The sequence below is a fragment of the Rhineura floridana genome, chromosome 4 (assembly GCF_030035675.1).
Source record: "Rhineura floridana isolate rRhiFlo1 chromosome 4, rRhiFlo1.hap2, whole genome shotgun sequence".
Classification (NCBI taxonomy): Eukaryota; Metazoa; Chordata; class Lepidosauria; order Squamata; family Rhineuridae; genus Rhineura; species Rhineura floridana.
Genome location: NC_084483.1, coordinates 82,244,164 through 82,260,369, shown reverse-complemented (window position 1 = coordinate 82,260,369; position 16,206 = coordinate 82,244,164). Strand labels below are relative to the sequence as shown.

The 16,206-nt window shown below is 41.5% G+C and overlaps 1 long non-coding RNA gene across 1 annotated transcript; it reads left to right on the top strand.

The window, feature by feature from the left end:
• The first annotated feature begins 589 nt into the window (after positions 1 to 589).
• Positions 590 to 14,441, top strand: LOC133384371 (uncharacterized). Its single transcript, XR_009762536.1, has 3 exons — positions 590 to 792; positions 1,294 to 1,389; positions 14,184 to 14,441. It is a non-coding gene; the product is annotated as an uncharacterized LOC133384371 (long non-coding RNA).
• Positions 14,442 to 16,206: the final 1,765 nt, after the last annotated feature.

Genomic DNA, 16,206 nt, shown 5'->3' with positions numbered 1-16,206 from the left:
AGCCTCCCTTCACTTTGCTGCTTGTCGCACTTCTTAGAAGTCCATAGCCAAGGCATCTCCACTGGTGGATGCGGATTTTGGCGCATGCATGGCTGGAAGACCAGAACACACATACTGCAGCCAAGCAGCCAGTCTAGAAAACTGGAGATCCAAGGACAGGGGGGTGATTTGCCTGGAGATCTGGAGAGCACCCCCGAAAGCCAGAGTTCCCAACCAAAAGCTGGAGATCTGGTAACCCTACAACCCTAAATTCTGTCACTTTACTCCCATGATTCTCTGGGTTAATGGGGTTGCAAATGGATTTTTCCTGGAAGCAATTAACAGAAATAAGCACTAAACTTTCACTGTATTTCACAGATTTCCAGAAGTTACTTTAATGTCATGTGAAAGTTCAAATAAATAGTTCAGGAACATCTGGAGGACCAAAGGTTCCCCACACCTGAGTTAGGATGTGTGGATTTTTGGCAGAAATCTGGCACAGAGTCTGGTCTGGATCAGGAGCATGTTCTGGATCAGCCCTTAGTGCCTACTTTTTCTTTAAAATAAAAGTGACCAGTTTAAGTGTGCTTTTTTCTAAAGTGGTGTTTATCATTACATGCGGTTTGGCTTTTTAACTGCAGTTCTTTAAGAATGCTTTTTTCTATCACTGGTGTAATTCTGAGTATCTTACAGATAGTTTCTAGTAGACATTTCAAGAAAGAGAAGCCAAGATCACTGAGGAGAAAACAATGAGGCGGCTTTCTGAATTCATAATGAATTTGTGGATCTTACTCTTTGCCTGTGTAAATTTTGGTAAGTTTAGCTATTAATAAAAGAAATGATAAATACTTAGGGCTGCCAAGGCCATTTAGCTAAATACTGGAAATGGGGCTCTGAGAAACTGTAACTGAATTTTAAAATGAATGAAATACTATTATAAACTACTATAGATGCCTTGAATCCTAAATTATCCATTAAAGTTGTGGTAATGGCTTAGTGTTTTATGAGCATTTGTAGTCATTGCGGCACCATCTATTTAATCTAAACTTTGCCTCAAGCCAAAATAAATCTTCATGTTGTAAAGTCTATGGTAACATAATTGCCTTGTTCAGTAGCAGTCATACCCCTCCCCCTCCCCCTTCCATATCACTAATATCTTGCTGTGGAAAGAAAGAAAGAACCCCCCCCGTGTATTTCTCTTTGAAATGGCAAACTGCAGCAGCTTAAAAATGTCAACAGAGTCTTCACTTCTTTTTCTCTATTTTAAAACATTTTAACCTTAGCTCTGTGCATTGTCATTTAAATATTTTCCAGCGATGCAAAACAGGAGAAGATTAAAGTAATTAAATGACTGTTTCTAGCTGTTGGGTCACTTAATTGCTGGCACTAAATGAGAGAGAAAATAATTTGGTGAGTTTTTTTCTATGTATGCATGTGTCTATACAATGATGTTGCAGTTTGTATTTCTTGTTTTAATGATGGCATACATGGAGTGGGATGCTAGCTTTTTATTGCCTTTCTTCCACTGAGCTTGAAGTGGCATTCTTAAGAATAGCGTGGGGTCCCTAACCTATTTCCGCCCATGGGCACCATGCATGGATCCTCATCACATATTGAGAACACAAAGCAGATCAGATGTTATTTGCTAATAGTTACACATATTTTGGGGGATGTCATGGAAAGTGGCATGAGGCAAAAGAGTTCAGCTTATTTAAGTTGCATCCTACTGTGTTTAAATAATGTTTTGTGGGCAAAATCAGTGTTGCCGGCTTTCAAAATCCAATTCATAATTCAGTATTAGTAAATAAGTTCCTAAATAAGAGAACTTGCTGTTAATGTCTGAATTATAATCCACTGCCACAATTTTGCAAATACTTTTGTAGCTTGTTTAATTGATATTTATGAGATCAGTGTTGAAAAAGGTCTCCATATCATTATGCTCTCCCTACTTCCCAAATGGTGAGATGTTCCAGGGATAGTGCTTATCACGACTTGTCTTCTTTTGAAAGGAGAGATATCCAGAAACTTTTGGCATTATTGGATATTATAGAGTTGGAAAAGGTTCAGAAGAGGGCAACCAGAATGATCAAGGGGATGGAGCGACTCCCTTACGAGGAAAGGTTGCAGCATTTGGGGCTTTTTAGTTTAGAGAAAAGGCGGGTCAGAGGAGACATGATAGAAGTGTATAAAATTATGCATGGCATTGAGAAAGTGGATAGAGAAAAGTTCTTCTCCCTCTCTCATAATACTAGAACTCATGGACATTCAAAGAAGCTGAATGTTGGAAGATTCAGGACAGACAAAAGGAAGTACTTCTTTACTCAGCGCTTAGTTAAACTATGGAATTTGCTCCCACAAGATGCAGTAATGGCCACCAGCTTGGATGGCTTTAAAAGAAGATTAGACAAATTCATGGAGGACAGGGCTATCAATGGCTACTAGCCATGATGGCTGTGCTCTGCCACCCTAGTCAGAGGCAGCATGCTTCTGAAAACCAGTTGCCGGAAGCCTCAGGAGGGGAGAGTGTTCTTGCACTCGGGTCCTGCTTGCGGGCTTCCCCCAGGCACCTGGTTGGCCACTGTGAGAACAGGATGCTGGACTAGATGGGCCACTGGCCTGATCCAGCAGGCTCTTCTTATGTTCTTATGTTCTTATGTTCTTATTATGAAAGATTTGATTTATTTACAAATATGCAAGTAGAGAACAATATGGAACATGCAAATATGCAATGTGGAAGCAAACAGTGTAACTCTGTTACAAAGCAACAAATCCACTGCCCCACATTGGATCCCCAGAGAGGAACCCTGGATCACTTTTAGCCCCCACTTCTCTCTCTCTCTCTCTCTCTCTCTGTTGCTTGGTTCCAAAACACACGATTAGCTGGTGTGGGTGGGATGGATCTCTTGCTCTTTCCTCAATCAAGAGAAATCCCAAAATATTTTCCAGCTCTTAGCTATGTTAGGGAATCATCAACCAACCATTAACATTCTTTTTCCTGAAAAGCAATATGGCCAGATGGGCATTCATAACAATACAATTAAAACGAATGGTCTTTCCCCCATCTCTTTCCCCTGTCTCTACACTGAAGGCCTACAGTAGCTCCTGTCCCTTCGTTCTCTATTTCAGACTGCGGCTTATCCTTTGCCTAGCACATCACCTTTAATGGTGGGTAAATATATCCCACAATGTAGTTTTAACTCTTTTTCTAGGCACTTGCAAGAAGAAGAAGAAAAAAAGAAAGCTCATTGAAAGTGTTGTGAGTTTTGGTCACAACAGTACATCTGTAGCACTTTCATTGAGGTTTTTTATTTTTTTTAACAAAACACTTTATCCTGTATTAATGAGGGTAGACACCACACTTGAGAGGCATAATAATAATGATGACAAAGAAAGATAAGTAGTCTGATAAACAACAGAAGGTTGAGAAATTGTTTTAACATTTACCTGGTAAAGAAAGTCATTGTAATTCATTACAGTATTTTTCCCCTTCACAATAAGTAATATTTGCTCCACATGTACTTACCCCTTCACTTGAAAGGACTCTTCTCTCTTGCTTTGCTTCACTGTCCCCTAGTTTTTGTGTTTGTTTTTTAACCACAGGAGGTGGTCATTTTTAGTTATTGCTTCTAATGAGTTACATTGCCTCTTATAAATTTTACAGTAAATTATATTTATTTTATTTATTTTTACTGGTATTTTTAGGTTGTCTCTGCTCTGCCAAAATTTCTTTCAAACGCATTTAGTAGCTAAAAACATCAAAACAAAGTCAAAAATGTAAATATAAAACAATATACACAGAGTTGGGTCCAAATAATTATGAGTGGAAATTTGCTGAAGGGATGTTCCCATAGGCAGGGAAGAGCAGAGAGTACGGTGTATTTGATCAACTCTTCCTTCACTCTTCAGCCCCCTGAAAAGCTGGTCTGGAGGGTTGGAAGAACCGCCTAGTGTCGGAGGTGGCATCAGGGGGCTGTGGGGGAAGACAGAATTAGTGAAACTGCATCTCCTCCTTCCTCCTCTCTGGTGGATCAGAGCCCCTTCCAGAAACAGGAAGAGCCCCTTCTTGTACAGCAGGGCATGTCTGGATCCAACCTGTTGTGTTAGCCAATGCTGTAGGCCAGAAACAGGGAACCTCAAGTCTGGGGGCCGAATGTGGCCCTCCAGCCTCTCTTTCTGGCCCCCAGAATTATCCCCAGGTCACACCCCTTCTGTCCAGCCCACACTCCTCACTGGTTGTGTTTCACACCCCGAGCATTTTTGCCTGGCTGGAATGATGATAATGCCTCTTGTTTCCCTCAGTGGAGGACAGGGAGTTGTGTATGTGTAGAAACTAGCTTTGGCATCTGTTGCTCTGCCATATTTGCCTCTGGCCTTGCCCACCATTGGTATGTGGCCCTGGAAGGTTGCCCAGAAGGGAATGTGGCCCTCAGGGTGAAAACAAGTTTCCCACACCCAACTTACTACTTTTCTTTAGCATTTCAGTGACCATTGACTAATATTTTTAGTCTCAAGTGAGTATTGTGCAAAAAATCTCATTCTTATGTTTTCTTTGGAGGAAGTGGAAAGAAATATCAGGGCACTAACAACTGGGTTTAAACTAGGTCGCTCTCTGCAGTTGTTAACATGCCAGAGAAGTGAATCATTATGCCTTGTTAAACAGAAGCATTGCCGGGCAGGCACGACCCCTTCTCCCCAAGGCTGATCTTGACAGATTAGGAGCATAAACTGTTCACCGCATACTGGTTTTCCTCTTCAAACCACCATACAAATTTCTGCAGCTCCTACCCTATGAATATTAGGCCACATCTGCACTATACACTTAAAATATTCTTATACCACTATAATGGTCATGACCTTCTGTAAAGAATCCTGGGAACTATAGTTTGTTAAGGGTGCTGAGGATTGTTTAGAAGATCTCTATTCCCCTCACAGAACTACAGTTCCCAGTGTTCCCTGGGAACAGAGATGGATTGTTAAACAACTCTGGGAATTGTAGCTCTTTGAGGGGAACTGGGATCTCTTAACAAGGTCAGCACCCTTCACAAACTGCAGCTCTCAGGATTCTTTGGGGGACGCCATGGCTGTTTAAAGTGGTATGATACTGCTTTACATTTATAGTGCAGATATATGGCCTTAGAGAACAGATGTCAGTAGGGTTAAAGGGGTCATATCAGGGACAGTTTAGGGTCATGCCATGGGTGGAACAAGGGTAAGTTTGGATCCCAGCCCCCCCGACATGCCACTTAAACCCGTATGCTTCTGGATACCAGTTGCCAGAAACCAAGGGAGGGGAGAGTGGTGTTGCGCTCATGTCCTGCTTGCGGGCTTCCCATTGGCAAATGTGAGAACAGAATGCTAGACTAGATGGGCCACTGGCCTGATCCAGCTGGCTCTTCTTATGTTTGTATGTTCTTATGTTCTTATATTCTTATGACATCGAGCAGCCGAGTCACAACTCTTCTGCTATGTTTCCTCTGCCGATATTCTTGGAAATAAATGTGGTCCTAATTAAACCCATTTACCTGTGACTCACCTCCTTATTTCTGGTTCTGGACACAATGTCATTTCACTCTTAAAAAGCTTAGTAAATTATACTTCATTTATTTTAGAGCGGGGCATAAGAGAGGCAATGGTCTCCAAGATGTACAGTGACCATGCCATTTATTGTTGTTGTTATGTGCCTTCAAGTCGATTTTGACTTATGGCGACCCTATGTATTAGTGACCTCCAATAGCATCTGTTATAAACCACCCTGTTCAGATGTTGTAAGTTCAGGTCTGTGGCTTCCTTTATGGAATCAATCCATCTCTTCTTTGGCCTTTCTCTTTTTCTACTCCCTGCTGTTTTTCCCAGCATTGTTGTCTTTTCTAGTGAATCAGGTCTTCTCATGATGTGTCCAAAGTATGATAACCTCAGTTTCATCATTTTAGCTTTTACGGACAGTTCTGGTTTAATTTGTTCTAACACCCAATTATTTGTCTTTTTCGCGGTCCATGGTATGTGCAAAGCTCTTCTCCAACACCACATTTCAAATGAGTTGATTTTTCTCTTATCCACTTTTTTCATTGTCCAACTTTCACATCCATACATAGAGATCGGGAATACCATGGTCTGAATGATCCTGACTTTAGTGTTCAGTGATACATCTTTGCATTTGAGGACCTTTTCTAGTTCTCTCATAGGTGCCCTCCCCAGTCCTAGCCTTCTTCTGATTTCTTGACTATTGTGTCCATTTTGGTTAATGACTGTGCGGAGGTATTAATAATCCTTGACAAGTTCAATGTCCTCATTGTCAACTTTAAAGCTACATAAATCTTCTGTTGTTCTTATTTCTGTCTTCTTGACATTCAGCTGTAGTCCTGCTTTTGTGCTTTCCTCTTTAATTTTCATTATCATCATGGTCTGTGGGTGGGTAGGAGGTGAGAAGGGAGGAGGTGGAGAGTGAGACGAGGTGGAGTGGAGAAAACAATTGTTTAAAAAAATGGAGTGGAGGGAAAAAGGAGCCAGAAGGCAAGAACATGGATAAAGGAGGAGAAGGAGGCAGCAGCAGAATGGAGATAAAGAACTGTGGAGGTGAAAGATGACAACGTGTGTGTGTGTGTGTGTGTGAGAGAGAGAGAGAATACTGTGTTTGCACTTGGCACACAAAGTGGCCTCCACCACCCTCTCTGGGTACTGTGCTGCATTTGCAGTATTTTAACTTTTTTGCATCTCAGGGGAAAATGTTTGCTTGGGTGAGTGTCCCTTAGTTGGTGGCAGAGAAGGGTCTGGGAGGTGGTTAAGTGAAAGAGATTATGCTTGCTGGCTGAGTTGGGGAGGTTGCATGTGGTTTGACGTGCAAAGATCTGAGTAGTGGCCTCTGCCTCCCTCCTCACCTCCCTTACCAGCGAAGAGACCACCATTGCTATCTTATGGATAAAAAGAATCATTCTACTACCTCTGTATGTGTGTGTTTATTTTTAATGTTGTTTTAGGCAACTTAGATGTGCAGCAGCCAAGGCCAGCACCTTGTAGGTGTTTTTTGTTTTTGAAAAAGTAACTGAAATGTAACTGTAGTGGTTACTTTTGAGAAAAAGTAATCAGTCATTTTCAGAGCAATTGTAATTGTAATGGTAATTACTACTTTTTTGGGCCATGTAACTGTAACTGTAATTTATTACTTTTTAAATGTAATCTTCCAAGCTCTAGGCTCAATGTGTGCCTTCTTTGAAGACTATATCAAACCTTTCCTTTTGTTCTCTTGAATCATTATTGCTCCATATACCTTTTTATACCACTCAAAGGACTGCAGAAGTTCTGGCTTCTGTGTTCTTTTATGTTGACTGCACATGTGCATGCATGTGAAGAAAGATGGCACCACTATGTCTGCTGACATGTTGTGGCCATTTTTCCTTTTGTCTCATTCGTCGTTTGAGCCATACGGTGACATGGTCGCCAGAGTTAGGGCACTGTGGGCTAGTGGAAGCAGAAGATACAGGGGATCAGCCCAGACGATCTACACTGGTTGCAACAGACCGAGCTCCATTTATTCCAGCCCTCTGTTTCCAAGACCAGACCAGGCACATGTCTCTGGAAGCTAAGAGACAGGATGCAGATACGATGGCTGTCCCTCATTGCTTGATCTCAGCAGCTCAGTGACGGCTGGTGGCTCCATGTCAGTGGGGTAGTGGAATCTGCTTTGGGTCCTAGTCCTTACTTTCAAGGAGGTCGGACTAAAACCCAGAGCAAATTCCAGTGCCCCAATGACATGGAACCACTAGCCACCACAGTAGTATCTGGTTATTGACTCTGAATTCAGAAGTACTGTTTAGTGATCATGCAATTAGTCATAAACAGATCTTGCCTCCATTCATTGGTCTAATCATTTTGGGGGGAAATCCATATAATCTATTGGCAAATGTTGCATTTACCTGTGACAAGTTTGGCATAAAGTAAGGTCAAAGGTGGGGCTGGCATTTGATTGGCACTGCTGTAAACTCTTCCCTTTGGACTGAGTAAAATAATGATTTTTGCACAGAGATAAACATGGAATCTTTTCGGGGAAATAGGCTTACTGCTTACTGCACATGCACGTGACAAGGCTCAAAAGCTGAAGGATAGCAAACGTTATTAGCTTTTTGGTCACATGTATGATCTCTGCTCAGAGAAGGTATCACAGTTTTATTATGCACTGTTTGTTCAAGATTGTGCCCATGCAGTCATGTGTACTAGATTTATAACAGCAACAATTTCTGCTTAGATTGGGAGACGATATGAATGCAAGCAGACAGAGATGTCTGCCAAAGAGTAACAGAGATAAGACAGATCTGAGTATAACAGCTGGATTTTATATTCCCAAAGATGCAGGCTCAATCATTTCTTCATCCCTATATCATTAGGTACAACCTAAAACCTGCATATTATCTAACAGAGCCTTATTTGAATGTCTTCTCTCTGCTTTCTTATTCCAATTTGAAACTGTGACCAAATGCACACTCTGTGGCTCCACCATCAGCTGAATTTCCACCCAGAGCCCGTTTTGCTTACCATCTAACCCAGGGTGGGGAACCTGTGGCCCTCCAGATGCTCCTAGACTACAGTTCCCATCATCCCTGACCATTGGCCAGGCTGGCTGGGACTGATAGGATTTGGAGTCCAACAACTCCTGAAGATTTCCCACACCTTATCTAACCTGATGAAGGCTTCTGGACAATGCTTGTACATGATTTTGTGACATTTCGGCTGGTCTAATGAATGTATTGCATTATATGGATTTTGGCATTACATAACACTGAAATATTGAAAGATTACAATACTTTCAGTGAATAACATAAATGAACTGAGACCATTCTCTTCAATGACAAGGAGATGTGAAATGAGAAACAAAGCAAATTCTTGACTTAATCACATTAGCAATAGGTAACCAAAGCACAAAATTCCGATTGGCTACTTCAGCCTTCTGGTAGATCTATGACTCACACAACAGTCTGCCAGCAGAGAGAAAATAACACTATGGAATTAATAACTTATTTTCAAGTTGATACATGGCCTTTCACAGGACCTTTAGTAACAGGGTGGTTTATTCACCTTTTTTTTTCTCTGACACTGTTTGGAGAGTGGCAGGATGCTGATAAAACACTCTGCGGATTTGCCATTCATTTATCTGTCCTTCTGTGGCCTTCAGAGTTTGCTAAAAACAAATTGGCTTTCAAGAGTATAATTATATATGAAAAAGGCTTCTAGTGCTGCATACACTCACATTATAGTATATTAGGGAAAGAAAAAGATTTCATTATATCGTTTTGATTGTTATTCATTGAAGCATTCATTCCACAATAACGACTCAGTCTTCTGTGTGTACTCTTAAGCTCTGGCTTTTTATCTCTTGGAGCTTCATCCGCTAGCCAACCTTAATTAGGAAGAAAAGAATAGTTTTTATTCCTGTCATTCTAAATGAAGATGGGTGAGCTCCAAAAGGTTCTGATATTTATCAGCTCCCTAACAGAATCTTGGGCTTTGCTTCTTAAAATGACTGCCTACCCAATGCAAGATTTGGCTCAGAAAGCTTTCCTCCAAGAACTGTTTCCATGTTCAATATGGTCACAGAAAATGGGAAACACAAAGCTGCAAGGTGAATTCTTTCATTGCACCAAGTTTTGTGTTTCTAAACAATTAACCAAACTGCATTAAAAGCTGGCTCAGGCAGAACAGACTGTTACCTAGTTTTATGATTAGCAACGAGCTATGCAAAAAGATTCCATAAAGAAAGTGCAGCCTTACTCTGTATATTGCTGGAAATTAGTAGCTATTCCCCAATCACTTTGACTTCTGGCTCTTCTGGATGACCTATTCAGTGAACATTCATCCTGATTTGCTTGTACAAAGCTTTCAGGGAGGTTAGACTATGTCCAGTCACTATTGAACAGTCATTCTGATTGTTGCAGGACCATTATGTAGCAATGGTGTGCTTATGCAGTTTTTATACATCTTGCTGTTGATCATTCATTCAGTCAATTTGGTTCACATTTCAAACCTATCAAATTTTAATCAATTTTCTATCAAATGTCAATTTCTGAAACAATCTGAGTACCTTTGAAATTCACTTATTTGAATTTTGCGCTACAGTTCACCAACTAACCAATGTTTACAAAATACATATATTAGGGGAAATGTGCATAAAAATGAATATGTGGGTGGAAATGACATGCATTATATTAGGATACATGGATAAATGTACATTAGTCAAAACTGCATAGAAAATGCACTTATCAGGAGAAATTCACACTAAAATGCTGGAGAATTTTCATGAGATTTTTTTTTTAAATTGCAAATTGCTGCAGAAATGTGGAGAACTGAATTTCAGATTGAAAAAATGGGAAACTGAGAGAACTGAAAGTGACAGATATTCCCATCTCTAATTCACCCCACACTTTTTAGTGAATTTCCCAATCACTTTCCTAATCACAAAAAGTCTGTTGCTATTTTTTAAAAAAGTGGACTGGTAGCTATGGCAACTGAGCGCTTTCATCCACTTTGCTTGCATAAGCTTAAATTTCCACTATGTGCTTGAATCCCTCCTGCAAAAATAGTGACAGTCTGAAGGTATCCTTAAAAGTTTTGTGTAAGATCATTTCCTGATTTCACTGCTAGAGTGGTAGTACAAACAAGTCAGCCCTCCGAACAAAAGTATCTGATTAAAGAGGAACTTAAGCCTCGTGTAGAAATGCTGCTTTGTGTAAAGACTATGTGTGAGCAGGGTGAATGGGGATGAGCACATTAAACTCTGCCTATTGCCTCCATGAGCATTGGAGTATAAAGTCTGAAAGAAGAGTCTCCTTTACTCATAGAACCACTGCAAAATTGGAATTTTAAGAGGTGGATTGTTTCCTGAAGTGCCAAACTGGGGTCTCAGCCAAATATTGTATTCAGTGTCCATCACTAATACACATAAGTAAACCTAGCAGTAGATGGAAAAGAGTTGCTGGAGTCATGTCCAGAACATGACCTAGGGGAGGATATGTTGTGCAGGTACTTAGGCCCTATCTGCACTATACATTTAAAGCAGCATCATACCACTTTAAACAATCGTGGCTTCCCCCAAAGAATCCTGGGAACTGTAGTTTGTTAAGGGTACTGGGAGCTGTTTTATTTATTTATTTATTATACTTGTATACTGCCCCATAGCCAAAGCTCTCTGGGCGGATTACAGTAACTAAAAACAAATACAATTTAAAACACATATTTTAATAAACAATTTAAAAAACAATTTAAACATTTAAAACAATATAAAACACATGCTAAAATGCATGGGAGAAGAGGAAAGTCTTGACCTGGTGCCGAAAAGATAACAGTGTTGGCGCCAGGCGCACCGCGTCACACAGATAATTTGAGGGCCACTACTGAGAAGGCCCTCTCCCTTGTTGCCATTCTCTGAGCTTCCCTTGGAGTAGGCACCCGGAGGAGGGCCTTTGATCTTGAACATAGTGTATGGGTGGGTTTGTATTGGGAGAGGCGTTCCATCAGGTATTGTGGTCCCAAGCCGTGTAAGGCTTTATAGGTCAAAACCAGCACCTTGAATCGAGCTCGGAAACATAAAGGCAGCCAGTGCAAACGGGCCAGAATCGGTTTTATATGTTCGGACCGTCTGGTCCCTGTTACCAATCTGGCTGCTGCATTTTCCACAAGCTGCAGTTTCCGAACTGTCTTCAAAGGCCACATAGAGTGCATTGCAGTAATCTAATTTGGAGGTTACCAGAGCATGGACAACTGAAGCCAGGTTATCCCTGTCCAGATAGGGACATAGTTGGGCCACCAACCGAAGTTGGTAGAAGGCACTCCGTGGCACTGAGGCTACCTGAGCCTCAAGTGACAGAGATGATTCTAGGAGAACCCCCAAGCTATGAACCTGCTCCTTCAGAGGGAGTGCAACCCCATCCAGGACAGGTTGGACATCCACCATCTGGTCAGAAGAACCACCCACTAGCAGCATCTCAGTCTTGTCTGGATTGAGCCTCAGTTTATTAGCCCTCATCCAGTCCATTGTTGCAGCCAGGCACCGGTTCAGCACATTGACAGCCTCACCTGAAGAAGATGAAAAGGAGAAATAGAGCTGCGTGTCATCAGCATACTGATGGCAATGCACTCCAAAGCTCCGGATGACCGTACCCAACGGTTTCATGTAGATGTTGAACAGCATGGGGGACAGAACTGACCCCTGCGGAACCCCATACTGGAGAGTCCAGGGTGCCGAGCAATGTTCCCTAAGCACCACCTTCTGGAGGCGACCTGCCAAGCTGGAGCGGAACCACTGCAATGCAGTACCTCCCACTCCCAACTCAGCCAGTCTTCCCAGAAGGATACCATGGTCAATGGTATCGAAAGCTGCTGAGAAATCAAGGAGAACCAACAGAGTCACACTCCCCCTGTCTCTCTTCCGACAAAGGTCATCATACAGGGCGACCAAGGCTGTTTCTGTGCCAAAACCAGGCCTGAAACCTGACTGAAATGGATCCAGATAATCGGTCTCATGCAAGAGTGTCTAGAGCTGGCCCGCAACCACTCGTTCCAGGACCTTGCCCAGGAATTGAACATTTGCTACCGGCCTATAGTTATTAAGATTTTCTGGGTCCAGGGAGGGTCTCTTCAGGAGTGGTCTCACTACCACCTCTTTCAGGCAGCCAGGGACCACCCCCTCTCGCAGAGAGGCATTAATCACCTCCCTGGGCCAGCCGGCTGTTCCATCCCTGCTAGCTTTTATTAGCCAAGAAGGGCAAGGATTCAGCACAGAAGTGGTTGCACGAACCTGTCCAAGCACCTTGTCAACGTCCTCAAGCTGCACCAACTGAAACTCATCCAAGAAATTGGGACAAGGCTGTGCTCTGGATACCTCGCTTGATTCACCTGCTAAGAGACCTCCCAATTCCTCTCACAGAGCTACAATTTTCAGAGTTCTCTGGGAAGATTAGATCACTGAGAATGGTAGCTCTGTAAGAGGGATAGGGCTATCCTAACAGCTCTCAGCTTGCTTAACCAAACTGCTGTTCCCAGATTTTTTGGGGGAAGCCATGATTGTTTTAAGTGATATGATACTGCTTTAAATGTTTAGTGCAGATGGGGCCTTAGTTGTAAGCAGTGTAATCTCCTGTGAGGTTCCAGCAATGAGACTCAGAATTTATTTATTTAATTTTGATAGATAGATTTTAATCCATCTTTCAGGGTATACTGCTTTCACAAGGCATTTTACAAAAGATTAAAACAAACAACATAATAACAGGAATAACAATAAAATATCCCATCAATCCCACCAATTTATAAGCAGTTTTTAAAGCATAGTATGTTAAACACAGCCTGGTATAAAAATATATTTAAAGATTGCATGAAGTCTGGCAATGATAGGACCATGTGTATTTCCCTAGGATGGGACTCCAAAGTCTGCTTTTTTGGCAGTTCACTCCAAAGGGGCTACCACTGAAAAGGCACTGATGTTAGTACCCACCAATCTAACAGTTCTCTTTGGTGGCCCAGATAACAGGGCCTATGATGCAGAGTATTTTGTCAAAGAATTAAATCAAAGTATTTCAGAGGGAGTCTGTTTATGTAATCTAACTCTTTTATATACTATATTTTTGTAAGCATCACACTGCAGTTCACAGCATCACAGCCAGGTGCTGCTGCAAACTATAGCATGATGACCTGGGCAGTGGAGAGTGAGACAGTGAATGAGCAGGAAGTGCCACCTGCCAGCCTGGGTAACGAGGCCTCATCAAACGTGGTAGCTTGGTGACCCATGTGGGGTGGGGAGCTTGGAGACCTGTGGTGTGTGTTGCGAAGCTTGGAGATGCATGTGGAGTAGGGAGGAGCTTGGAGACCCATTTGGGGAGGGGGAGAGCAGCTTGGAGACCTATTTGGGATGGAAGAGCTTGGAGACACATTTGAGGTGTGTGTGGGAGCTTGGAGACCCTTTTAGGTTGGAGGGAGGAGCTTGCAGACCCATTTGGGGTGAGGAACTTGCAGACCCCTTTGAGGTGTGGAGGGAGCTTGGAGACCTGTTTGGAATTTCAAGATGTTGTGAAATATCTCCAGGGAACCATGGCTAAATGCATTGATTTTCTACCCATTAGTGCTGCTGACATGGTAACTTGCACTTGTCCACTTTTACCTTTGTGAAGTTCAAAATAAAGCTATGGCCAGTTCAGCTATCAAAATATTTTGTTTTTGTCTTTCAGTTCTACTCTGCAACACTCATTTTACTTTCCTTGGTTATCTGGTCATCTTAAACTTACCATACCAACTGAAGTGCATGAAAACAAAAGCAATGGCTACCAGTTTTCTAGGATATTTTCTGTTCTCTTTTCTGGGAGAAATTGTTTAAAATGTTCACCTTGCACACATACATTTCTATGATCTGAATACAAGGCCTCAAATAAATTCTCTGCTGGAGGTGACAAATTTGTGTTCACTTATTCATTATCCAAAATCTCAAACACGTGCATTGTAAGAGTCAATAAATCTATTGAATAAAAATGATTAAATGTGAGTCAAAATCATGCTTCCCCCTTCATATATTGACTATAGAAGGCTTTTATTTTGTACATACCTGCCTCCTACTGTGTTATGTACTGGCATTGTATTTGCCATTGCAGAGAAACATTTTAATTACTGTCTGAGAATATTTATGTTAGCAAAGGCTTTGTTCAGGCACAAACAATTCTCTTTAAACTGTGCTAGGCATGCCTATATATCAAAGTATCCAAAAGATTTAAGTAGTGACTGGTTTTATAGCATATATAGGGTGATTTGTTAATCCAGCATTTATTTGTAATTTAGGTAACCATCATTTACTTTTATTCATGTTAATCGGTTCCAGTTCAGAACTTCAGAATCTATTAAACAGTCACTGAGTAGCCTACAAATTATGCCAAGTGTGTCATACCATTGCCACATAAAGGCAAGTGGTACTCCAGTTGGTGATAAACCTGGACTATTGTCTTTGACTGTTGAAAGACTTGACTAGTTTATTAATCACCTAACCTAGGGATAAGCTGTCTTTGGTCTTTCTTGTGTGGGCTAATTAGTTTGATTTGGTCCCCCTTACCAAGAATCCCTGTGGTCCACCAATTTTAAAAAAGGAAAAGACAAAAGCGCTTATTCAGATCTCTTTGACAGTCAAAGCATAACTAATATGTGCTCAGTTGTCCTGATGATACCTTCTGTTTTTAACATAAAGTGCCTTAGAGGATTGACCTAGTCTAGTTTACTATGCAAGGATCCCAGCAACCAGAAGGAGAACTAGAATTGGACAACAGTCTACTAGTGAACTTTGTTCTGCTTATGCTGGCCTAATCCACTCCACTTGTTTCCCCATGGCTCTGTCTCTAGCTGTCAAATTCTGCCCTGGATCTAACTTTGACTCACTACATTCTTCCAGTCTCTGCCCTGACTCCAATACTTTGCCCAACTTGAGGTCCTATCTTTTTTTTTAATTCTAGAGTTAACCATATTTACAAAACAAGAGTTAACTCTAATTCTAGAGCTAACCATATTTACAACACAGTAACAGTCCTCAGAAAAATGTAGTAAGGAAGCCAAGCCATAAATCACATGGTCTTCGATGTCAGTATACTAATGGACAGAGCATGGGAAGCAAGAAGGACGAACTTGAACTCTTAATACAGGAGGGTAATTATGACTTGATAGGTATAACTGAAACTTGGTGGGATCACTCCCATGACTGGAATACAGCAAGTGAAAGATATAACTTGTTCAAAAAGAACAGAAGGAATAAAAAGGGAGGTGGAGTTGCGCTATATGTTAAAAATATATATCCCTGCACAGAAATACAGGAAGATGAGCTTGGTAGCTCCACTGAGAGCAACTGGATTAAAATTAATGGGGCAAGTAATAAAAGGAATGTGGTGCTTGGAGTCTACTACCGACCACCCAATCAAGGAGAAGATGAGAATGTAAATTTTGCAAAGCAAATTGCCAATGTTTCGAGGAGGGATGATGTAGTAGTAATGGGGGATTTCAATTATCCCGATATTTGTTGGGAGACAAATTCTGCCAAACATGGCCCCTCCAAGAAATTTCTGACTTGTGTTGGGGATAACTTTCTCCTACAGAAAGTGGAGGAAGCAACCAGAGGATCAGCTATCCTGGACTTGATTCTAACCAATAGAGATTATTTGGTGGATGAAGTGGCAGTTATGGGAACTCTCGGGGAAAGTGACCACACCATACTTGAATTCT